The sequence below is a fragment of the Balaenoptera physalus genome, assembly GCF_965194825.1.
Source record: "Balaenoptera physalus genome assembly, chromosome: 10".
NCBI lineage: Eukaryota > Metazoa > Chordata > Mammalia > Artiodactyla > Balaenopteridae > Balaenoptera > Balaenoptera physalus.
In genome coordinates this window covers 42,030,232-42,056,713 of record NC_138889.1, presented here as the reverse complement: position 1 = coordinate 42,056,713, position 26,482 = coordinate 42,030,232, and the positions used below count along the sequence as shown (strand labels likewise).

Genomic DNA, 26,482 nt, shown 5'->3' with positions numbered 1-26,482 from the left:
TATATAGTTGAAATTTTCTAGAAGGGTAGGATTTAAATGTTCTTACCAAAAAAATAAATATATGAAGTAACTGTTTTAATTAACTCGATGGGGGGAATCCTTTCACAATGTATATCAAATCACCACAAAGTTCACTGAATATTTTACAATTTTCTAAGTCAATTATACAGCAATAAAGCTGAAATTTAAAAATAAAAAATTAGGGCCAATCATAAGACAGAAAAAGAGGACTATCTAACTGAAGTGTAAGGACATTAAGCAAGCTTGAAAATAAAGGAGTTAAGCACTCAACTCAAGAAATTGGATGGCTTAACCCAAAAGATAAATTAGGGAAAGGAAAACAATGATATAAGCTGAAACGATTACAAAAGAAAACATAACACCCAATAGAAATGATTACTGAAACCAAAATGCAATTTGTAGACCATTAAAAGTGTAAAAACATAAGCATAAGAGAAAAGAGAGAAAAGGACAAGCAAATCACATTATAATAAAATAAGGGAACACAGATAAAAATCTACCATTATAGAAAGAGTGCCTATGTAAACAAAAGCAGGAAAAAAGTACAGAACACAAATGTACACATCGTTAACAAGCATTATCCTTAATGTGTAAATACTTGAAACATTCTAATTAAAATCTAATCATTAATTTGCATTGCTAGACAAATTATTAGAAATATAACGTTCACTCAGAATGCGAGAAAATATTTGCAAATGAGGCAACTGACAAAGGATTAATCTCCAAAATTTACAAGCAGCTCATGCAGCTCAACATTAAAAAAACAAACAACCCAATCCAAAAATGGGCAGAAGACCTAAATAGACATTTCTCCAAAGAAGATATACAGATTGCCAACAGACACAGGAAAGAATGCTCAACATCGTTAATCATTAGAGAAATGCAAATCAAAACTACAATCAGGTATCATCTCACACCGGTCAGAATGGCCATCATCAAAAAATCTACAAGCAATAAATGCTGGAGAGGGTGTGGAGAAAAGGGAACCCTCCTGCACTGTTGGTAGGAATGTAAATTGATACAGCCATTATGGAGTACTGTATGGACATTCCTTAAAAAACTAAAAATAGAACTACCATACGACCCAGCAATCCCACTACTGGGCATATACTCTGAGAAAACCATAATTCAAAACGAGTCATGTACCAAAATGTTCATTGCAGCTCTATTTACAATACACAGGACATGGAAGCAACCAAAGTGTCCGTCAACAGATGAATGGATAAAGAAGATGTGGCACGTATATACAATGGAATATTACTCAGCCATAAAAAGGAATGAAATTGAGTTATTTGTAGTGAGGTGGATGGACCTAGAGACTGTCATACTGAGTGAAGTAAGTCAGAAAGAGAAAAACAACTACCGTATGCTAACACATATATATGGAATCTAAAAAAAAAAAAAAAAAGGTCATGAAGAACCTAGGGGCAAGATGGGAATAAAGATGCAGACCTACTAGAGAATGGACTTGAGGATATGGGGAGGGGGAAGGGGGGGGCAGGGACAAGGTGAGAGAGTGACATGGACATATATACGTTACCAAATGTAAAATAGATAGCTAGTGGGCAGCAGCCGCATAGCACAGGGAGATCAGCTCCGTGCTTTGTGACCACCTAGAGGGGTGGGATAGGGAGGGTGGGAGGAAGGGAGATGCAAGAGGGAATAGATATGGGGACATATGTATATGTATAACTGATTCACTTTGTTATAAAGCAGAAACTAACACACCATTGTAAAGCAATTATACTCCAATAAGAAAAAAACGAAATCTGTATCTGTATTCTATAAGGAATTTTAATTTCAATTCTGTCTGCTCTTATAATCTGTGCATTATGAATTATTTTTCTGAATGGATACACATCTGCATATTTTCTTCCCCATCATGTAAAATGATAAAAATTATTTACATGTGGAAAAATGTAACATGAACTACCAAAGTGACCCAGAAGGCACATATGATAGTGATGAGTAACTATAATAAAGAGAATATATCTTCAAAAAAAAAAAAAAGGAGAAAAAAGGTTTTAATTCCTTTAATAACAGAAATACATGGCCCCAATGAAGAAACCTAAAAATGATATGCATGCAATGCTTGTACTTTAAATGCATAAATAAATGAGAATTTTACCAGGGAAAAAATGTTGCTTTCTGAGATAAAATGTCATCCTTTTCACCTTTATGCTTTAAAGGAAAAAAAAAAAGGCCAAAGCTACAGTAATCATGACAACATGGTACTGGCACAAAAACAGAAACATAGATCAATGGAACAAGATAGAAAGCCCAGAGATTAACCCACGCACCTATGGTCAACTAATCTATGACAAAGGAGGCAAAGATATACAATGGAGAAAAGACAGTCTCTTCAATAAGTGGTGCTGGGAAAACTGGACAGCTACATGTAAAAGAATGAAATTAGAATACTCCCTAACACCATACACAAAAATAAACTCAAAATGGATTAGAGACCTAAATATAAGACTGGACACTATAAAACTCTTAGAGGAAAACATAGGAAGAACACTCTTTGACATAAATCACAGCAAGATCTTTTTTGATCCACCTCCTAGAGTAATGGAAATAAAAACAAAAATAAACAAGTGGGACCTAATGAAACTTCAAAGCTTTTGCACAGCAAAGGAAACCATAAACAAGACGAAAAGACAACCCTCAGAATGGGAGAAAATATTTGCAAACAAATCAACGGACAAAGGATTAATCTCCAAAATACATAAACAGCTCATTCAGCTCAATTTTAAAGAAACAAACACCCCAATCCAAAAATGGGCAGAAGACCTAAATAGACATTTCTCCAAAGAAGACATACAGACGGCCACGAAGCACATGAAAAGATGCTCAACATCACTAATTATTAGAGAAATGCAAATCAAAACTACAATGAGGTATCACCTCAATCCTGTTAGAATGGGCATCATCAGAAAATCTACAAACAACAAATGCTGGAGAGGGTGTGGAGAAAAGGGAACCCTCTTGCACTGTTGGTGGGAATGTAAATTGATACAGCCACTATGGAGAACAATATGGAGGTTCCTTAAAAAACTAAAAATAGAATTACCATATGACCCAGCAATCCCACTACTGGGCATATACCCAGAGAAAACCGTAATTCAAAAAGACACATGCACCCGAATGTTCATTGCAGCACTATTTACAATAGCCAGGTCATGGAAGCAACCTAAATGCCCATCAACAGACGAATGGATAAAGAAGTGGTGGTACATATATACAATGGAATATTACTCAGCCATAAAAAGGAACGAAATTGAGTCATTTGTTGAGACGTGGATGGATCTAGGGACTGTCATACAGAGTGAAGTAAGTCAGAAAGAGAAAAACAAATATCGTATATTAATGCATGTATGGGGAACCTAGAAAAAGGGTACAGATGAGCCCGTTTGCAGGGCAGAAGTTGAGACACAGATGTAGAGAATGGACATATGGACACCAAGGGGGGAAAACTGCGGTGAGGTGGGGATGGTGGTGTGCTGAATTGGGCGATTGGGATTGACATGTATACACTGATGTGTATAAAATTGATGCCTGATAAGAACCTGCAGTATAAAAAAACAAACAAAACAACTAATACTAAACTTTCATTGGGTTATTTGTATGGAAATATGTTAATATAAATGTTTCAGACATTACATGAAATTTCTAAAAAAAAAAAAACAAAAAAAACAAAAAAAACAAAAACAAAAAGTGTTCACAGACATCTGTAGAGCATATATGTACAGTTCAGCAAATAACTATAGAGTGAACAGAAGTGGAACCACTACCCAGGTCAAGAAATGCAACATTGCCAGGCACCTGGCTGCCTGACTTGCGCTCTTTTTCCCAGATTACAGCCCCTTCTGCCTCCTACACTGACCTTATCCTAACTATTCACGTAGTAAATTTGGTGAACATTATAAAATTAAAACTCTGTCCATTTTTGAAAACTTTATATAACCGTGAAGAAACACAAATGTATTTATGTACTTTAGTGTATTTTTGGTGTAATTTTTCATCATTTACGCCGTTGCGTGCAGCTGGACTTTTCTGTTTCAGGGCTGTAAAGTATTCAACCATATAAACTTTCTACTGTAGATGGGGCTTTGGGTTGTTTCCACTTTTGGCCTCTTACAAACAGCGCTGCTCTGAAACTTCTCTGACGCCTATACTGGCCATAGAATATGTAAACTGCAAGTTGCCAGATGTTTTCAACACATTTTACCAGTTTACGCACTAGCTGCGTGCAAGGGTGTTCATCGCCCTTCACTTGTGCAGACCTTTGGTGATTTTCTGCCTTTACAGTTTTAGCCGATCAGGTGAGGGAACAGGGGCACCTCATAATGATTTGCATTTACTTGGTTCCTAATAGGAGTGAACCAATTTTCTGATGATTATTGTCTGATTGGAGGTGCCCCTTCAGGAAGTGCCTCATCAAGTATTGTGTCCATTTTTCTGCTGGGTTGTCTGTCTTGGTAGTAGTTATATGTTCTGCTTATTACTTCTTTACTGGGTATGAGTAACGCGATATCTGTTCTCACTCTTTGATTTGTCTTTTCACTCTCTTTTTCATTGTTTTTGATCCACAGAAGTTTCTCTGTACCTCTAACAGAACAAATATTATTAAAAATAGCTAATATATGGTGACTATCTAATGCCAGACACTGTTCAATGCACTCTGCATAGAATAATTTATTTATGCCTTATCTTCATAATGACCCTATGAGGGAAATCCTAGGAACCCTATTTCTCATATGAGGAAACCGCATCAAGGAGATATTAAGAAACTTGGTCAGGGTGACAGATCTTGTAAGTAGGGAAGTATTCAAGCAAGAATCTCCAAGATGTTTCCTTAAAAGAAGAACAAAGAGGGGTGATTTCTCCTCTACCGAACTGTGGTATTTGAGCTGCAATGGACAAATGTATCTGCATACAGAATAGGGAGGCCAGACACAGACACATGGATATGTGGGAGTCTGCCTACGATGGAGGTAGCGTACCAAACCAATGGGGAAGGATGGGCTATTCAATATGTGGTAGTGGCATTGGCACTATTTTGGGGGGTGGGTGGGATTGGAGCTTGACCTCATACCACTTACATAAATAAATTTGAGGTGCATTACAGATGGAGACAACACAGAATTTTAAGAGAAAATATTGAAGAAGGTCTGTATGAACTCAGGGAGGAACAATGGCTTAAAGAACCAAAAGCACCATGATGGGAACGTCTGATATATTTAAATGATTCCAAACTAATGACTGTGATGGTTAATTTCACATGTAGACTGGGCTAAGAGATGCCCAGATAGCTGGTAAAGCATCACTTCTGTGTGTTCTGCATGGCTCTTCCGGGAAGAGATTAGCACTTGCATCAGTAGACTGAGTAAAGAGCGCCTTCACCACTGCAGGTGGGATCACTCAAACCACTGAGAGCCCAAATTCAACAAAAGAGCAGAGTAGGGGTGAATTTACTCTCTCTGCTTGAGCAGACGCATCCGTCTTCCCTTGCTTTGGGACATCTGACATGGGCACTCCAGGTTCCCAGGCTTTCGAACCCAGACTCGACCATATTCCCTGTTCTCCATCTTGCAGACGGCCCACCTGACAGATCGTGGGATTCCTCAGCCTCCATAACCAAATGAATGAGTTCCTCTAATACGAGCTATACGTATATCTCCTATCGGTTCTATTACTCTGAAGAACCCTGACTAATACTATGACGTAAAAAATTAAAAGAACTTACAGTCTAGGAGAAGTTTGTCATCATACATGAAATAGACAATGAATTAGTATCCTGAATATCATATAACTTCTACATAACAACAACAAAAAATAGTCAAACCAAAAAAAGTAGGTAGAGCTTTAGAGTAGGTAATTCAGAAAAGAGGAAATCCAAATGGCCAATAAATACAAGAAGATGTGCAGGATTACTAGCAATCAGAGAAGCTGTTCTCTGCCCATTTTGATTAGGTCTGACAATATAAAAAGTGGGTCAAGATATGGAGAAACCAAATCTCTCCCACACTGCCAATAGAGGTGGAAATTGGAGGGCAAGCGGGCTTTTTCTAAAAAGTTAAAAGTGAACATAAATACAACCCAGGAATCCTATATACAAAGCTGCTCTGTAAAGCATAGTTCGAAATAACAAAGATTTGCAAATAACCCTATTGTCCATCAGCAGCAGAACGAATAAAATAAAATAAATTACCCAGATCTAGTGGACTTTGTTGAACTAACTAGGGACTATAGATAGGAAAGTCTTTAGATCTTGTAACTGTAATATTGACTTTTTTAAAAGGTGATGGTGGGGGTATGTTGTTAAAACCACACGACATACTACTTTTGGTTTCGTAGCCTTTTGTCTACAAACTTGATGAATATACACTGGACTTGTGATTGTTATTTCTCAGAAGTGGAGAGAGGCCTAGGAGAGATCGTGGCAGTAAGAACGAAGATGGCTCTATCCTTGTCTTTATTTAATTGTCATTGTCAATGTCCCTTGCTTTTCCAAGATTAAGTATAGCAACAACTTACTGGACATGGAAGAACAGCTGGATCTGGGCATCTTTTCCTGAGAAGAGTGGTCCAGATTGTGAGTATCCAATTTGAGTGTGCCAGTTGACTTGAAATAAAATAGAATTTTCAATACAATTGCTTGATGAACCCCCTTCATTACCACCCCCAGCTCCTGATCCTTTCAAGAAGCCTAATTTTTTTTTTAATGGAAGTATAGTTGATTTGCAATATTGTGTTAGTCGCAGGTGTACAGAAAAGTGATTGTTATATACATATTTTTTCAGATTATTTTTCATAATAGATTATTACAAGATATTAAATACAGTTCCCTGTGCTATATAGCAAATCCGTGGGTGTTTTTGGTTTTGTTTTTGTTTGTTTTGATTTTTTGTGCAAATCCTTGTTGCTTATCTGTTTTCTGTACAGTCGTGTGTATCTGTTAATCCCATACCCCTAATTTATGCCTCCCCTGCTCCCTTTCCCCTTAGCTAACCACAAGTTTGTTTTCTATGTCTGTGACTCTGTTTCTGTTTTGTATATAGATTCACTTGTATTGTTTTTTAGATAACACATATAAGTGATCTATTTGTCTTTTTCTGTCTTACTTACTTCACTTAGTATGATATTCTCTAGGTCCATCTATGCTGCTGCAAGTGGCAATATTTCATCTTTTTGTGGCTGAGTAATATTCCACGGTATGTATATACCTCTTCTTCTTAAACTAATCATCTGTTGATGGGCACTTGGTTTGTTTCCATGTCTTGGCTATTGTAAAAAGGGCTGCTATGAACACTGGGGTGCATGTATCTTTTCGAATTAGAGCTTTCGTCTTTTCTGGATATACGCCTAGGAATGGGATAGTTGGATCATATGGTAGCTCTATTTTTAGTTTTTATAAGCAACCTCCATACAGTTTTCCATAGTGACTGAACCAATTTGCATTCCCTCCGAAAGTGTAAGAGGGTTCCCTTTCATCCACACCCTCTCCAGCATTTATTATTTGTAGACTTTTTGACGATGGCCATTCTGACAGGTGTGAGGTGATACCCCTCTGTGGTTTTGATTTGCATTTCTCTAATAATTAGCGAAGTTGAGCATCTTTTCATGGGCCTGTTGGCCATTTGTATATCTTCTTTTGAGAAATGCCTACTTAGGTCAAGAAGACTAATTTAGGAACCAGTCTACTGGTAAAACTAAACTGTATTTTTAACATTGCTACTCTTTATTGGGCAAAGGAAATTTTGTTTCAAGTATAAAACTGGGTGAATACATAAGGAGTATAGTAGAAAAAATATTTTCTGAAGTTTATTTTTGTCTCTTGGCCTTCAAAACCCCCAATTTTTTTATGCTAGGTTATTTGGAGCGTGTATCTGCCGGGAAGAGATTGTGATATCCCTGAAATATGACAAGGAAAATTTCAGTTTCTAAAATTTAAAATAGCAATATGAGCCAGGCTACTGTCTTCATAGAGACTTTTCAGAGTTCCCTTATTTCTCTGCACTGCCATATCCACAACTGACCTAAATGAAAGGACCAAAAGCCCTTAAGTTCTCAGTTACTTATCACATGAAAGTTTACTCCTTGCTCATATGAGATCTACTATGGTCCAGTTGCTCTCCAGGGCTGCTGCCTTCCCAGTAATTCCAGTCTGCTTCCATCATGTGGTTCCACCATCTCAATACAGGGCTTAATCATCTTTCCAGCCAAGCATCTCACTGCCATCCTCCACTGAGGAGCCTGAGTGCAGTCTCTCAGCTTCAGTTTTCCACAGACTATACTACCACAGTGTTGCCTAGCTGCATGGTGATAGGGATGAGACGTGGGCTTTTGCTACTCCTCAATCAGAACTTCAAAGAAGCCTTACTTTTTCATTAGTCCTGCCTGTAGTCTTACATAGTGCTTCAAATTCCAGATTCTTACTGAAATTCTGTAGGGGAGAGCTGGAGGGAAGAGAGATGTGGTTTGATTCTCTGAAGTGTTTCCTTCTGCATCCAAACTATCATGTTCAATTTCCAAAATTGATTCTGACTTTGGCCACTTCTGTGCATTTTCAACACTATGGCCTAAGTCAGTAACCATCAATTCTCACCTGTATTACTTAGATGTTCTAACTACTTCTCCTGCCCCCAAGGGGTCCACAGAACAATTAAGGTGATTAGTTAACTGTGCAAATTATATCATGTCAAGTGCTGTTTTCAACTTCCAATGCCTTCTCATTTCAAGTTGAAAAAAACTCAAATATTTCACATGAGCTACAAGGTCCTGCATACCCTGGACCCTGCCTCTCCCTTCTCAGTGCCCCAGACACAAATGAGCTTCCTCTCTATCCACACAAAAACACCAAGCTCTATGTTAGGGCTGTTACACTTGCTGTTTCATCCAAGTGGAAATCAGCTCTGGACCTTCCTTCTTGTCATTTGGGACTCAGAAAGGTCTCCTGCTCTACGAAGTATTCCCTGACCACCGGAACCACACTGCCCATTCTGCACTAGCATCCCATCCCCTTTAATCTCTTCACAGAACCATGCCCACTTGAAATTGTCTTGTTCCTTTATTTGTGGATTGGTTTATTGGGATGTGTCAATGACTTAACCTTGTGAAATATACATACAGCATTGAGAAGGCAGTGGAGACTTGCAGAGAAGATTTTCACATGCTGGCACTTTTTGTCCTCTGTTTGCTCATCTCTCCTAGCAACTTGGATCAGCCAAGTGCCAGGTGATTCCCACCAAGTCATCCTTCAGATAGGCCTGCAAACCAAACCCCCCAACCCAGCCAGCCAGCTGGAACCCAACAATCAACCCCAAACTCACTCACCAACATCACACAAGGCAACCAGCTCATAAAAATAAGATTTGCTTGAAATGTTTTGATATAATTATTAAGAAAAGTGCAGAAAAAACGACCACCTCTCAGTTGACTGACTGAACAACACAGAAAATAAAGTCAGATTTTAACATTCTGGTTACCTTTAATATATTTAATAAACTCAGATTTTAACATTCTAGTTACCCTACTAGCAGAGAACACATTTTCAATACATCAAAGACTCAGAAAGATTATCAATTATTATCTTAGTCTCTACTGACCTAATTGGTCAAAAGGGCCTAGTTTGGCAAGAAAAGCAGGAAGGGAAGGGGGAAGAGGAAAAGGAGAGAGACTGGAGGGTAATCAAAGCCCGGGGTTCTTTAGAAGTACAGCAGCATCCAGAGCTGGCCCACAGGATGGGAGTGTGAGGTAGATTGGGCTCTGGTGACCTCAGCAGGACCTAGTTCCCAGAGATACTAGAGTGTCCAGTGCATGAAACCTCAGTTTGTGACACAGGAGTTAGCAGTGTCCAACGATTCCAGGGTCTGGAAGGAAGAACAAACTTTGGAGAATTTGGTAAACACCAGGGAACCAGCATGTCCAGCGGCAGCACAGGAGGCACGCTCACGCAAGGCTAGTGACCTGTAAATACCCAAAGCTCTGAAATGGAAATATGACCAGTCTCAAAGGATCCCCATGCAAGAGCAGTGGGGTAGAAAGGCATCCCCTGGGCTTAGGGGACAGGGCCACAACCACAGCCAGAAGCCGTGGCGGGATGCTGGAGCCCAGGGCTGAGCGGGGCGGCGCTGTCCGGCGAGGGTGCATCCACAGGCAGGGGCTGAGCCTCTGGGTCCTGAGCTGTGTCTACCGAAAGCCTCCTCTTAGCCCTGGGGGGAGCAGCTGGCTCCTGAGTGCCCTGTTCCCAAGGACGACGACGAGGGCCACATCTTCCAGCTGGGTGGCGATCCGGGGCGGATGGACCTGGGGTCGGCGGCTGGGTCGGGCCGGGCTCCGCGGAGGTGCTGGTGGCCGCGTCCCTGAACTGGGCGGCAGAGCAAGAACCCCGGGCCGGCGAGGGGCGCCGGGACACAGCACGCACAGGGACTCGGTGGCGGGTCCCACCGCCCGCGGCTACAGCCCTACGGGGGCGCAGAGCGCGGCGGGGCAGGTGGTGCCTCGTGGCGAGAGCGGCTCCCAGGGACGCGCGGACCTCCCTCCAGGCGTTCAGGACCTGGCTGTCCGGCGCCGTGGGCTGCGTGTGGTCCACCACGATCCGGTCCTGCCCGCCTTTCCACAGCTCGTAGCGCTCCGGTTGCAGGATGCGCACGAAGGCGTCCATGGAGAAGGCGACCCGGGCCTCCCCGCAGCTGCACTGCGAGGCCACTTTGCCATAATCGATCCAGCGCGGGCAGGCGAAATTGATGGCTTCCGCGCAGTTGAAGCCATGGTTGAAGCCAGAGTGGTAGCCATAGGGAAAGGTCACGATGAACTCTCCAGCCTCCTGAGTGATCCGATCGAAGGGGATGCCGTTGTCCTTGAGGACCGTGGGCGAGATGAGAGCCACCTTGTGCCGCAGGAAGGCCTCACAGCCCCGCGCGCTGCCCGGGAAAAGCTGCCTGGCCAGGCGTTCCAGGCGCCGGCCGTGCTCCGGGGGCACCGCGTACCAAGTCTTGGGCTCCCCGAAGTGCAGGTAGTTGATGCTGTAAAGGTCCATGTCCTCCGTGTGCCAGGCGAAGGCGGTCTTCCACATGCCGAAGTACAGGTAGGGGGTGTTGACGCCTTCGATGACCACTCCGCACTCCTGCTCCAGCAGGTCCTGAAGGGTTCCCAGGTGTCCAAGGTTCCACTGCTCCGTGTTTTGATCGAATAAGGAGCCACTGACGTCCGCACCATATACTGGTGAATCGTAGAGGCGTGTTTTCCAATATTTTCGCTCCAGCTCCTTAAAATCAAAGTGTGCTGGAGTCCGGTATTTTTCACTATTTGCTAAGTGGTGGTACTCACCCACGGTCATGGCTTTCTTCTTTTTGTGGTATTGAGTAAACACACCTGCCTGCCCAGAAGTCACCTGCTGGAGGGGAGCGGCTATTAAGATGTCATTGATATCATCATAGGTCTGTCTGGCTTTCCAGTCCTTGGGTGGAATGATCTTCGCCACGCCTGCTCGGTGTGCACCTTGGGATTCCATATAAGCAATGTATTTATCGAAATCATTAAACTCTTCTTTGGTTGGATGAAATACCATTATTCTACAACTTGGGTTCTGGGCCCAGTTGGACTTAGACGTCATAGCTTTCATTAATAAGCAGGAAACTCCCAAGTTTTGATTTATGTTCTGGATAGGTGAAGATGCTGGGAAACAGTACTTTTTCAAAAATGGGTTGGAGTATATCAGCAGGAACCCGCAGTAGACTTTAATGCAATGAGTTGATAATATTTCTTAGGCTTGCTGATTCTCCAGGGGACTCCACGCTGGGCAGAAGCCTTGCTCAGGACTGGTGCTGGCTGAGCCTGCAAGTCTCTGATGTCCTTGGTTGACACTTGGCTCTGTCCTCTTGAGATCTAGTGAATCACCCAGCCCTGGCTGGGTATCCCAAATGTAGTGTCTTCAGGGCAGTATTGAACAAAAAACCTAAAAAAAAAAAGAATAGAGACAGGTTGAAAACTAATGTTTGGAAATATTTACTAGGGAACTACAAAGAAATCACCACCATGGACTATAATTGCATATTCAAATAAAGGGTAAAATTTCATAAGATTGACAATACAAGAAATGGTGTTGTTGTGAACAATGGAAATTCTTGTACTCTAGTAAGGAGAATGGAAATCGTTCCATTCACTTTGAAAAACTATTTGGACAGTATCCACTAAAACTGAACTTACCCATGTGCTATGATTCATGCCTAGGATATGTGTATGTCTGTGCAATGAAAGTCAAGTCCAAGAGTGTTCAGAACAACACGATTTCAGAAGCCAAACACTGGAAACAACTCAAATGCCAGTCAACATTAGAATGGATAAGTACACTGTAGTATATTCATACAATGGAATATAATACAGAAATGAAGATAAACAAGAACTACATGAAAATATAAGAATAATTCTATAAACATAATACTGAGCAAAATTATCTGGACTCAAAAGAATACCTATTCTATGCTTCCATTTATATAAAGATAAAAAGGTACCTATAAGATGATGATATTTTTTGGTACCAACGTAATCTATGTTAGAAGTCAGAGTAGTGGTTACCTTTGTGAAAGAGAGAGGTTGTGAGTGGGGGTGTGAGGAAGTGTCTAGATTAATGTGAATATTCTATTCTGAACCCAAGTGCTGGTTACACACCCATCAGAATGGCTCATTGACATAATTCATCAAGTTATGATGATTTTCACAAATTTCTGTGAAATAAATTTGTTTTAATGTATTTAAATTATTTAGATAAATTTAAATATATAGTTTAGGGTGAAAAGCATTAAAGGAGACATATCTTTCATTGTACGAAAAGGAAAAGGAAGAGTGATTAAAAATATATGAACTAAACATTCAATTGAAGAAGCTATAAAATAGAAGAAGAGAAAGAAGGGGTAGGAGTAAAAAAATAACAAAGAATAAAGACAAAATTAATGAAAGAAAACACATACAAGACAGAACACTGATGACCAAAAATATTCTTGGAAGAAATTAATGATAGCAATACACCATGGGAGTAACTGAGCATAAGAAAGAAGGGGAAAATAAACCACTAGGAATGAAATAGTGCACAAAAAAATGTTTAAAATCTCAAAAGAGAATCTTAGGAGAAACGTGACAGCAAAATTTTCAAAAGATAAGAGAAAAGAATAAATTTCTGGAGGGGAAACTTATCCAAAATGGATCCAAGAAACACCAGAAAGCTTGAATAATACCCCAGTATAAGAAGCTGGTTCAAAGTATGACCCCTGAAAGTCCAGGAGACACATCATTTTATATGTGAATCTAGAAAAGTTTCAAGAAACAGTTAACTCTTATTGTGCAAATTGTTTCAGAGTATAGAAAAAGTTAGAAAACTTCTCAGATGAGGCAATTCTGATCTCTGATAGCCAAACGAAAAATGGACGATAAAAAATAAAGCTACAGGCCATCTTTGTTTATAAGCATAGATGAAAGCATAAAAGGGAATGTAATCCAACGAAATACAGCAATACAATAAAAGAATAATACATCATGACCAAATAGAATGCAAGGATGATTCAACATTGGAAAATTTAATGATATAATTCAGAATATTAGCAAAGTAAATGAAAAATATCATCATCTTATAGGTACCAAAAAAGCATTTGATGAAATGCAAAATCCATTCATGATTTTACAATTCTTACTTGCAAAGCATCAAGAGAAACTTGTTTGGTAAGATAAAGAATTTCAAGGTACAAACTAGCAAGGATCATTCTTAATAGTGAAACAAAAGTAACATTCTCATTAAAGTTAGGAAAAAGAGACGCATCAACATGGAAATCTGCTCAACATCACTAATTATTAGAGAAATGCAAATCAAAACTACAATGAGGTATCACCTCACACCAGTTAGAATAGGCATCATGAGAACATCTACAAACAACAAATGCTGGAGAGGGTGTGGAGAAAAGGGAACCCTCTTGCACTGTTGGTGGGAATGTAAATAGATACAGACACTGTGGAGAACAGTACGGAGATTCTTTAAAAAACTAAAAATAGAATTACCATATGATCCAGCAATCCCACTACAGGACATATACCCAGAGAAAACCATAATTCAAAAAGGCACATGCACCCCAATATTCATTGCAGCACTATTTACAATAGCCAGGTCACGGAAGCAACCTCAATGCCCATCGACAGACGAATGGATAAAGAAGTGCTGGTACATATATACAATGGAATATTACTCAGCCATAAAAAAGAATGAAATTGAGTCATTTGGTGAGACGTGAATGGATCTAGAGACTGTCATACAGAGTGAAGTAAGTCAGAAAGAGAAAACCAAATATCGTATATTAACACATGTATGTGGAACCTAGAAAATGGTACAGATGAACCGGTTTGCAGGGCAGAAGTTGAGACAGAGATGTAGAGAACAAGCGTATGGACACCAAGGGGGGAAAACCGCAGTGGGGTGTGGGTGGTGGTGTGCTGAATTGGGCGATTGGGATTGACAGGTATGCACTGATGTGTATAAAATTGATGACTAATAAGAACCTGCAGTATAAAAAAACAAACAAACAAAAAACAACTAATACTAAACTTTCTTTGGGTTATTTGTATGGAAATATGTTAATATAAATGTTTCAGACATTACATGAAATTTCCAGAAACCTTATATCTTCTGGTCTAATGTTCTAAGTCATAATTCTAGTTATTACTTTAAAATGTATATCTCAGAAATAACAAAATTTCCTTGTCAATTGCATTATAATGAACTTTCATCCAATCTTTAACCGTGGTCATTTTCAAGTCTTCTGTCATTTACAGACAGTTCTGGGTGTACTCTGATGCTTTTGCAAAAATGTTCCTATAAAAGGGGTTCACCTTCAAGGAATTCATGGAAAAGACTCTGACAAGTACAGGTTTCTGGTAACTGACTATACTGCTGAACTGAATGAATAAGCATGTTCAGAATACTAATGGAAAACTGATGAATTCATGAAAGTGCTAACAAAAGATCAAGATGAAAAAAAATTAATTACGTGGGACTGAGTCAATTTATGAGGATGATTTAATTTTTGTGACTTTCTGTTTGAATTAAAAAAAAAAACAAGAAATCCCACAAGGACTCAGAGGCAAAAAATATACAAATCAATTTCCACTGCCAATTAAAGGAGCTGTTACAGTGGAGGATTACTGGACTGAATGTCAATATTATGACATAGTATGAGTGAGTTTCGTGTTTGGTAATTGCAATCATTGTTGCTTTTGTTGTGGTCATCCATTTACAATGCTTGGTGTCAGTTTATCTATCCCTTATAAAAATAAAATACAGTGTGTGTGCGTGAAAAGAAAAAAACATATTGAAAACAATGTGAAAAATTAATCTCACCATGTACACTCCACGTTCAACTTGAACTGTATAGAGCATATGTAATAGTTATGATTTAGGACAGAAAATATATGTACATATCAGAAAACAAAAAAATAACCAAAGCAAACTATCTCATTAATCCAATTTCAAGTGCTCCCTTAATACTGTTTCCTAATCCTCTTAAGCTCCCCTAATTTCCACCCTTCAAATATTCTCTCTCACTTTCCCCTGTCCTCAAACTTCAGGCGCACCTATTCCACCCCACTTAGAATCCTCCAAATGTCCGAAAAGTCCCTAAGTGATCTGGCCCACCATCACCTCTTGACCTCACCCCTTTCTACCCTGCTCCTTGCTCTCTCATTCCAAACACATTCCTGGCTGTGTCTCAAAAAAGGCCGGTATACTCTTGCCTGATGGTCTTTGCACCCAGGCAACTCTCAAGCCTCAGCCCAAACATCACCTTTTCAGGGAACTCTCCTCTGATTGTCTTGCTTTGGATAAAAGTAGAGACGATTTTCCTTCCAGGAAAACAGGTACTCTCTCAACAAAACATTTCCAAATGAAACTTGAACTGATGATCAGTACCCATGTATCTCTTCCAGATATACTCACATCAGCGCCATGGTAACTCCAACATTCCTGATTGCATCACGGTGGAATCCAACTGGCTCTTCCAACTGTCTACTAAAAGGCCTCCTTTTTAAAGTTCTCAGCCCACAAAACACAGGTATTTTACCTGAAATCTTTCCTTTAAGATTTCTTACAAGAAAATATATGGGATCTAAAGGTTATACAAATTTCAGGGTCCTTTTAGTTACAGAGGGATTTCCCTGGGAAAACTGCCAGAATGGGAGGAGCTAGCACAGTTGTCAGGGCATTAAACACCACTAGTATTGGGTCAGCACAAGAACCAGGGAGAGGAGAAGAAAACCATGCTAAAGAAATCGGTGAGGAAGAGCTCAAATGCCTTTAGAGAACAAAGGCATTTCATCTTCCTCACCCTGTAGTCTCCCCAATAAGACTTCGAAACATCAGCTTGCCTGCCATTGTTCCAAGTAATAGAAACTCCCCACATCTCCTATGGTCTGCAAGACGTGCCCGAGGTCCCTATATCTTATCTGGGGTCCATTCAAGACAAGAGGAAGCTGTGGCTGGGGCCCAATCCTCTACCACCCCTCTCCCCAAAGAGGTCAGCACAATTTGGCTTCAACATAAAACATTTCTCCTTTGGATCTGGGATCAGGGACAAAAAAATAGCCCAGGAAGGGCTTGCTCTCTGTGACCCCTGCTGGTAGCTTTTGTAAGAGTGCATCAAAGGAATGTTTGCTGCAGACTCGAATACTGGTGGCAGGGGCCCTTTGAGTGAGCAGTAGTAGCTCTGTGTACCTCTGCCCTGGAGCCTCATGCACCATGGAACATGCAGAAGGTAGGTAATGGAGGATTAAAACACTCTTCTCTTTTTCCAACTTTAATGTCAAAGGGTAAAAGAAACAATCTCGAGGTTTCTATAGAATTTGTTGGTAATAAATGGTGGGGAGGGGAAGTGGTTGACAAGCTAGTTCATCCTTGAGGGAGTGTGACAAATGCAGTTAACTTAGCCTCTAAAGATTGGGTGGAAGTCAAATAATCTCTCTCTTCCTATTCCAGAAACACCTGATGAGCACTCAAGGGTCTTGGGGATAGATTGTTATGAAGGAGAAGCATTGTTCAAACATGACCCTAGATGTTCATCCTAAGATGCCTGAACAATAGGCTAGCCTAGACTCCTTCCATGACTGGAGGGCTATAGCATCCAAAAGGGCCCAAGGTCCCCAGGCGCCTCCTACCGTACAGGGCTACTGGCTTTCCCGGACAGCTCCTGTAAATGGCTGGCATGATATCTAGGCCGCTTAATTCCCCAAGCAGTCCGAAGCTCCCTTTCCTAATAAGTTTGCTGACTTCAAAGCCCTATATGAAGGAAGAGCACTGGGGAAGGGGCCTCCACTAGAACAAAACCCTCCTCAACATGGGATGCGTCTCCATGTAGACGCTGAAGAAATGCAGAGCCGATGTGTGCCTTGGTCTTGATGTGTTTCCTGAACTCATATTGTATGACTCTGTGGAATTTTCCTCCATCCACAAGGGGACCCAAAAGATGGGAAGAAAGTACATAGTAAGGTTTCATCAGGGTTAGTGTTTTCCAGCCATGTGTATCTCAAGGAGAGAGGAACAAGTGTCTTGATGGATTGGATGGAGGGATAAGAGAGTGATTAAAATGATGGACCAGTAAATTTATCCTGGGTAAAAAAGGAAATGAGAACATGAGGGCAATGACGGAGAATGAAACAGTGATCGATTCATGGGCTAAATGTCTCCATTAGGTGAAATACTTTTATTAGAACCCTAGGAAATGTAAGCTAGGAAGAGAATGGGATGCTTGAAACATAGCTGGTACTCTCAGTATTCCCATTTTATGGAGGAAGAAACTGAGGTGTAGAAAAATTTATATTTAACTTCATAGCTTGTGTTCTCAATCTCTAGAGTTATTTTTGTGCTTGTCTTATCTTCCATATAAAACTACTTTGAGAGCCTTGTGTAGGTCTTGTTCATCATCAAATTTTCCAAGGGATCTTGGTACTCTATATGGTGCACACTCCAAACATTTTTATTAAAAAAATAAGTAACTAAAATCATTTGGTGCACCCTGCAGTCTCTCTCCTCTTGGTTACACCACATCTTACTACCTACTCTCCTATCTTAGGGGAAGAGAAGATACTCCCCCTCTCCAGAGCTAATCTTGTCATTTCAACTCCTTAAATTGACACCTCCCATGCATTCCAAAACTATGGTCAATTAAATGATCACTATCACCTCTGTAAAGACTTAAATCATCAGTCATCAGTCTGTTTCCTGATTTAAGCTACACTCTTTCTCTTACCTTCCTTTCAATACCGAACATGTCAAAACATAAACAAAAATTATCTACCTTTACAAAAACATTTCCTCATCTCTCTCCTCTTCTGATTCTGACCCCACTTCTCCACTGAAATTGATCTCTGTCAATCATCACACTGTCTCCCAAGTGCGCCTCCATGGGTTACACTTTATCTCTCTAAATCATTGATTCATGGAACACCTCCTTCCTCCTCAAATGTCTCTGACCTCCAGGGTACTGATAGTCTTCTCCAGTTCTTTTCTTTCTCCTTGGTTCCACTTCTTTTTCCACTATACAAATGCCGTCTTATTTCAAAGCTCAATTCTCATCTCTCTTTTAACTCTTTTTATTTCTCCCTTTCAATCTCCTTTTTCTGCTCATGGCTTTCTTTAGTATCACACTCTCTCCCTTTAAAGATATTATTTATTGCCATAGCTTTCTCTAATAGCACTGACTTTCTCCTGCGCTTCTGATTTGCTTTTCCTTCTTGACTGGCCACTGAGCCCCTGAAAACCAACTTCTTTAGTACAAATTGATCATCTCTCTCCTGAATTAACTTCCTCCTTTAGAAATCATTTTTTCTAAGGATGGGAATACAGTATCCTAGTTACCGTTGGCTATTATATCTCCCTCTCCCTAGACATATAGTCGGTGATGTCAGGGGATCCCACGACAGTCTACTGTGAGGCCCCAGGGACACCTGTATACCCCAGGGAGGCTTCCTGTGCTCTCCTTCCTTCTATAAGGACCCAAGGATCCAGCCTGCCTACCTCTCCTCCTTATAGCTGTCACCACTCAAGCTAGACCCTGAGGATATACAAGTACCCGTCACCTGTATCATGTGATAATCTCCCCATCTCACCCTAATTTTTAATCTAAAAAATTCTTCTACAATGATTTTATTTAAATCTATATAAATATATAATCAAAATTTTCATTCTATATGAAAACTTCCTCTAGAGAAATGAAAAGAGAAGAGTGAAACAATTTACAAGGAAAGTTAATGTCAAAAATTTAAATACCATGCTAAGGGTCTTTCCCCTAATAAACCCTAAAATGCTGATTATGAATATCACAGAGGCCCTCATTTTTTATTGAATTCTTAATAGACAAGTAAAACAAGCCTCGAGTTGAGTATTTGCTTTTGTTTTTGTTTTTGTTGGCTTTGCCACGTGGCATGTGGGATCTTCGTTCCCTGACCAGGGATCAAACCCGTCCCTCTGCAGTGGAAGCACAGAGTCCTAACCACTGGACTGCCAGGGAAGTCCCCTATATTTGTTTTATAAACTAAATTATTTCCTTTTTACATTTCTAAGGATCCTAGGAGGTATGCGGCTGGTCTACCATCTATATAAAATAAATAATCTAGATACACATTAATCTTCAGATATTGAGCATCCAAAGGAAACACTCTGATTTTGTAAGTGTAACTCTGTGCTCAAATCAAAACTCAGAATTTGCCGGGTACAATTACGGTGATCCTTCAGTGCTCCAGGCAAATGTCTTCTCTATGGGTCTCAGATGGTTGCTTTTACTGTGAAACTGCCTACATGTTTCTTTCGATTGGAGCCACAGGTACTAGTTGAGAATAAGTACCCTTACATTTCAGTTACTCTTCCATTTTACCCTTATTCTTGGTATCCCCAGTAACACAGAAATTCTTCCTCTAAGGAAACTTGACAATTCTGACATTTGAAGAAAAGTATTTTTATCAGAATGATTAGACTTGATGGATTTCTGGAAATTAGGAGTCTTTCAAAAATAATTCCTCTAAGCTTTCCTGGTGTATGTGTGTGTGTGTGTGTGTGTGTGTGTGTGTGTGTCTGTGTGTCTGTGTTTTAAACTGGGGAAGGTAAGAAGTGAAGTAAGTTTAATAAGTCCTCTCACTGTGGCCATTGTCCCGATTGTTTATTGTACAGATTGCAGAGCAATTTCAGGACAGCAGGAAAGCCTTCTTGTCTTTCATGCTCCGTGCATATTTCAAAGCTATTCTTTCAAATGAGAATTGTTGACAGAATGCCTCAGACGTTAGCCATTGTTTCTGCTGACAGCCAATATCTAAATGCTGTGTTTAATAAATTTCTTCTCACGTTAGAAAGTCTACTTACCGTTTATTGCAAATAATTATAACCATCATATTTGATGGCTAAATAAATTCTATTGGATGGAGATACGTGACTCAACTTTCCCCCTATTATTGGACAGTTATTTTGGTTTTTGCTTTTCCACAAGTATTACTAATCCCTTATAAATATCCTATATTTCAGTACCTAGATCAGTATATTTGGTAAAATATTAGTTAAATAATGAATTTCCTTGGATTAGATAACTAGAAATGGAATTACTGCATTGCAAGATTTAAACATTTAAAATCCTTAACATGTATTTCCAAAACTTTCCAGAAACATATCACTTTTCATCCTCACCATTAACGTTACTCTGAAAAAATATCTTTAATAATTTGGTAAGAAAATTATTGTGAAAAATTTTGGTGAAAAAGTGTAGCTCAAGTTTTAATTTATACTTCTTAGATTACAACTAAGATTGACTTGTTTTTCTTCAGTGAATGCTAGCCATTTGTATTGCTTCATATCCTTTGCCCATTTTTCTCCAATATGGTTCTAGTGTTTTTTCTCATCTACTTACATGAACATTTTATGTATTATGTGAGTATTCTGCATATTTTACACAGTATATGAACATTTTACTTGTCATGTGAATAGTTTCCATATTAAACCCTGTGTTTAATCTGTTCATAGATTTTTCCCAGTTTGCCATTTCTTTAATTTATATTTAATTTTAATTTTAAATGTTTTTCATATATATATCCGTTTAATATATTAAAATGTTGAGTCGGTCTTTTCCTTTGTAATACCTTTCATGGCCTTTATGTTTAGAAAGTGAGAAAGTTAATTGCCCATCCAGAGACAGATAAATATTAACTTATGGGGATTTTCCTTTTTATAGGTTAATTGTACTTTTAATTTTGATTTTAATTATACCTTTAATTCTAACTGGGGTTTGTGGGTTTATTTTATTAACTTCTTTTATTGTTTTGTGAGTATGGTACGCGGAATAAGGGAGATGTAAATATCATTCCTAGGCCTAGTGTGCTGTGTTCCTCTCTATTAGTTTATAAGAGCTTTTCTTTGTCCCAGTGGTCTTAAACTTTTTCCGTCTCAAAATTCTGGTTCTTTAGTTTTATGAAAGCTTTTTAGTTACTTCTTTGACAGCTTCCTCTAGTTTTTCCCTCTGTACATTAACTCCTGTATTTGGATATCAGACCTCATGGACCGGACATCCAATTTTTGTGTCTTTTCTTCTTCCAATTTTCTATCCCTTTATGACTGTTCTTTACCTTCTGAAATTTTTTCTTATCTTTATCTTGTAAACCTGCTTCTATTGTCTTTTTCATTTCTCCTATCAAACTTCTAATTTTTAACAGCTCATTTCTGTCCCCTTAGCTTTTTCAAGTGTATATAGCTTCCTTCCCTGCCCCCCACCATTGTCTCATTTTTGTTTCACGGGTGCACTTCTTTCATCTCTCAGAAAATACTAAAACCCGGACCCATATTGAGAAAGCAAGCTTCATGTAATAATCCTTATGCTTAAAATTGACATTGCAATCTAGTATTTCTGTTGTGTTCTATTTTGTTCCCCATTAAAAAATACGCTGCTGGTAACCCATAAAGTTGTTTCTACGACCCACGAATCGCTCATGTCCTGCAGTTTGGAAAGATATATTCTATAAATCATGTTGAGGCTTTTGATCTTTCAATGGCCGAGACACAATCACATTTGCTTTCTGGGCAGAAATGGGCAGACTGGAGTGGCCTAGAATGAATGAAGAAAAGCATGTATAAAGATCCAGATGAGAGATGGTAGCTTGGAGTGGGGTGGTGGTTGAGCCAGAAGCAGAGTGCCTACTAGGGTGCCTTCACTCACATCTTCTTATTTAATCTTATTTCCTCAGGGTGCCACGTGGGGAACTGGACTAGAGCGTTCAGATGCTTGTCCAAGATGGCATAATCAGTGAGTCCTGAGCCAGATTTGAGCCAGGCCCGTCTGCTTCCTAGGCCTGGCCTTTCCTCTAAGTCACAGCAAATCCATGAGGTGAGCCTGTAAAATAGGAGAGAAATTGTCAGAAGAGCACATTTTGGAGCTTAAGAACCAATTCCTTGGAGGCTTCAATACCTGAAATTGTTGACTATGTTTGGTCCCTGAAATGAAACCTAAATTTATTACTTAATTCAAAAAAAAAACAAGACACATACAGAGTGATGTTACAGTAACAACTAGACTTGGAGTCCCCTTTGATCTGGAGTTGATGACCCTGGTCACGTGGTACTTGTCCCTCAGGCAGGTCATCCTTACCCTTGTACACCTCTGCCATGTCCTCCATGGCAGGCTGTGAGGATTATGGTTTTCATGGGATTTTTTAATATTTATCTTACTATCTAGGATTATACATGTTCCCCAATGTCGATTCATGTTGTCAACTCTAAACACAATTAAACAACTAGAAATCAATCCCTCTCTTTCTCATGTTCTTTATACATGCTCTATTATGCTGCTTGTCATGTAAGGGTATTAATCATTCCTCTGTCTGTCTTCTCTACTAGATCATGTACTTCGCGGAACAGGGTGGTCCCTTCTTAGTCTCTGGGTCCCATTGGCTACCACAGAGTCTGGAATAATAGATGTCAAATTTGATAATTATGTTGTGCTTGAAGAAATGCAGAATATAGAAATAAATTCTCAGTTTTTATGACTAAAGCATTTATATGATTTTAATTCACTGTTTTTCAAACTTTCTTGATCCCTGCCCCCTCCTTTGATAAGCATAACTTATCTCTCCCACTACTCCCCCACCCCCTTCGGCAAATTCTAGTTTTTTCCCAGACCCTTGTCAGTGACCAACACGCACATAACACAGAACATTTGCACATCCCACAGCGAGGGCGAATTTGTCTACTTTACTTCCTTTTAGTTTATAGTACAAACAAGAGAGCTTCTTTTTGTTTGCCTGCTTTCCAAAGAGAAGTTATATGATGATATTGAGTTTACTTTTGCAGATTACAAATGTCCTCACCCCAATATTCTAGAACACAGTACGTCATGGGAGTACCTTGATCTAATTCAAGTTTTTACTGACAGCTCATTCTAGGGGAAGCCTGTCTTTCACAGCATCTTTATGAGCGATAATTCACTGTCTCCATTTGATCACCTCTGGTCCCTTTTCTTTGCCACTGACTCTTTTCTCCTGGGGACGAGGTTTCAAACCAGATCCTCTTAGGCCTCTGCACTCACACCCACGCCAATCCAACATCTGTCGGTAGCTGTCAGCAAAGATCTGAAGGGGAAGAATAATGGCTGATGTGCAATAAAATGACATTCTATTTGGATGTCAGTGGTTTGGTTAATTATGTTCCAAGCTGTTTGAAGACATGAGTCAAACTAGACCCTTCTCCAGCCCTGCAGCCCTCACCACCTCATCTCTCATACCCAGTATTCCATCCCTTCATCCCCGCCAATCCATTCTGCAGCTGCAGTAACTTCCTAAAATAAAACTGATGACATCATCCTACTCTTACAGCCCGTCAATCGCTCTCCATTTCCCTTAGCATGAAACCCTGCTCCCTACCCGACCCCCAGAACCACTGAGATCTGATCCCTCCCTCTTGGGCCTCACCTGTGGCCTGTGCCACCTGGCCCTCTATGCTCTGAGCAGTACTATTCAACTTCTTGCAGTTTCTACCACAGACAGTGCTCTCTCGTGTCCCTGAGACTTTGCATCAAAATACTTCCCTTGGCCTGGAATTCTCACTTTGTAATCCCATCCCTTCATCTCTTTCATTTAGCTTTTTTTTTTTTTTTTTTAACACAATCCAGCTAAACATTAGTTCCTCAAGTCATCCATCTTCCTAACAAGCATGTCTTCACTCACCCCTTGCCCTCCTCCTGCCTGTGAGGTTAAGGGCCCTTTCTGATTGTGCCTATCGAACCCAGTCCTCCTACAGTGGAAGCACGGAGTCCTAATCACTGGACCACCAGGGAATTCCCTGATCGTGCCTATTAATCCCAGTATTTCACCTGTATCTAATTGCTACCTTCCCCCTCAGACATAAACATAGTGCCTGCTATATAGTAAGTATTCAATACAGTGAGTAAATAAATGAATAAAAGAAAGGGAAAAATACCCTTCCATGAAATTTCATTTGGAGTCTCATGGCTCTAGTTCATTCATTCATTTTCAAAATGTTTTAAAAACATCTACCATGAGCACTGGCTAGATGCCGAGTGTTCAGGGAGGAGCGAGGTTAGACTTGGTCCCTGCTCTCATGCCAGCACCTCGCAGGGCTCCATGGGTAACCAGAAAAGAAAGCAGAAGTCAACTGATGCTCTGCCTTAGACAGGGAAGGGCAACGCTGGGGAACTTTCACGCCACGAGTGAGTTCTGTAACGTAGACTTCATGCTGTGTCACCTCTAGCCCAGGGCAAGACAGATACAGAACTTTGTAACACAGAACTTGAAGTAGGTAGGGAAAACAGACAGACAGACCAGACAAGGAGTTCCGATACAGTGTGAGAAGTGCTCTTTAAGAGAGCTATGTGCTATGAGGGCAGAGAAGGGTTGCTGAAGCTAATCTGGGGAGAAGTAGCTCTGGAAAGACAGTAGCAACGGTGTAAAATCATACTTAATCATGAGATATATTGCAACTGTGGCTTGTAAACTGGAATAATGATTAAATTTCTAGGTCCCTGAAGCTACTTCTTTGTCACTCCTCTCTGTTGATTGTCAAACACTTGTATGAAATTGACAGGTAAGGAGGAAATTAACCCCATTTGGATTATGAGGAGAGGCAAGGAGGCTGAGGAGTAGCTCCTATTTGGGTGAGGATGCCTGATTTATTTTCCTAATCATGACTAAACCTAAGAAAGCATACCAGGCTCAACCCTCAAGTGAGAAGCAGAAGGCCTCAGAGTCCAAAGTGGTGGTTGACACCCAAGCCAACAGGAGGCTGAATCACGCTCTCCTGAAACTGTGGACAGAACTGTCTTCTTTCTAGCAAAGCTGAACCTTGGATGGTGTCTAGAAGTAACGCTAGACAACCGCAGTCCTCATAGAAGGAGCCACGTGTCCACATGTGCACTCTCACCCCATGAGCTTGCACTAAAACAGACATATGAGCACAGATGTTAGGGGACAACCGCAGACAGGAATAACTTTGAGTCTCCTCATGCAGAGAAGTATTTAAAATAACTTTTCTGAAACCTTATTTTTTCACCTTTCCTTATCTGCAGGGACAAGAGTGTAGTGGTTATGAGCTGGGCCCTGGAGTTCGACCGTCTGGGTGCAAATGCAGTGAGATCCTGGGCACATTGTGGAACCTCTCTATGCCTCAGTTTTCTCATCTACAAAATGAGGATAAGGATAGAACCTACCTCCTAGAGTTGTTTTAATTATGACAACATGCATTAGTATACCATGCTTCATTGATTCTGAGACATGCATTTTTCACATTTTAACATGTCTGAAATTGAGGTGCAATTTACAGTCAATAGCATAGCATAGTTTATTTGCCTCACTGGTATGAAAAATAATGCTGCCGCTTATAATCAGTGGAATCTTAGATGTGACGAAATTCAGGATACAAAGAGCTTAGAAAAATACGTAGCACATAAACAGTACTAAATGAATATTTAATAGATGATATAGATATAAAATATATATAGCTCTTCTAAGTTCATCAGAGCCAACCTATATAGCTCATTTTAAAACAAATGCCCAAGATAGCAAGGCAATATCATGACTGACCCATTTCCCAGGAAAGAGAGAAACTGCTCTTCATACTTGGCCTGGAGTTGGTGGAAGCATCTGGTACCCATCCCTTTATCTTAGCCAAGATCTCAGAAAGGTGATATAACTGAGACCCACTGAGATGTGGATACCTTGGACAGGTAAAAATTTGATGCCTCTTTAGATCAACATTCTTTTCCTAATCATTTATTAGAGCGGCTGGTACTCTGAGACCCAGCAGAGAAGTAGGATCTCTGACAGTGAGGCTCAGAAATCCAACTCTCACCCCAAAGCTGCACACACCAGGGAACAAATCCAAAACCCTAAGTTACCCAACCGCTCTTCTTAGGAGGATAGTGATCATTGGACTACCATTCCC

General features: G+C 40.1%; 1 long non-coding RNA gene and 1 pseudogene across 2 annotated transcripts in view; both read right to left on the bottom strand.

Moving 5' to 3' along the window:
- The window catches only part of LOC309636721, a 939,587-nt gene that overhangs the window by 422,949 nt on the left and 490,156 nt on the right, over nt 1-26,482 (bottom strand). The window lies entirely within an intron of this gene.
- Nucleotides 10,085-11,866, bottom strand: LOC309668244 (lysine-specific demethylase 4D pseudogene; annotated as a pseudogene). Its single transcript has one exon. The product of its transcript is annotated as a lysine-specific demethylase 4D pseudogene (transcript).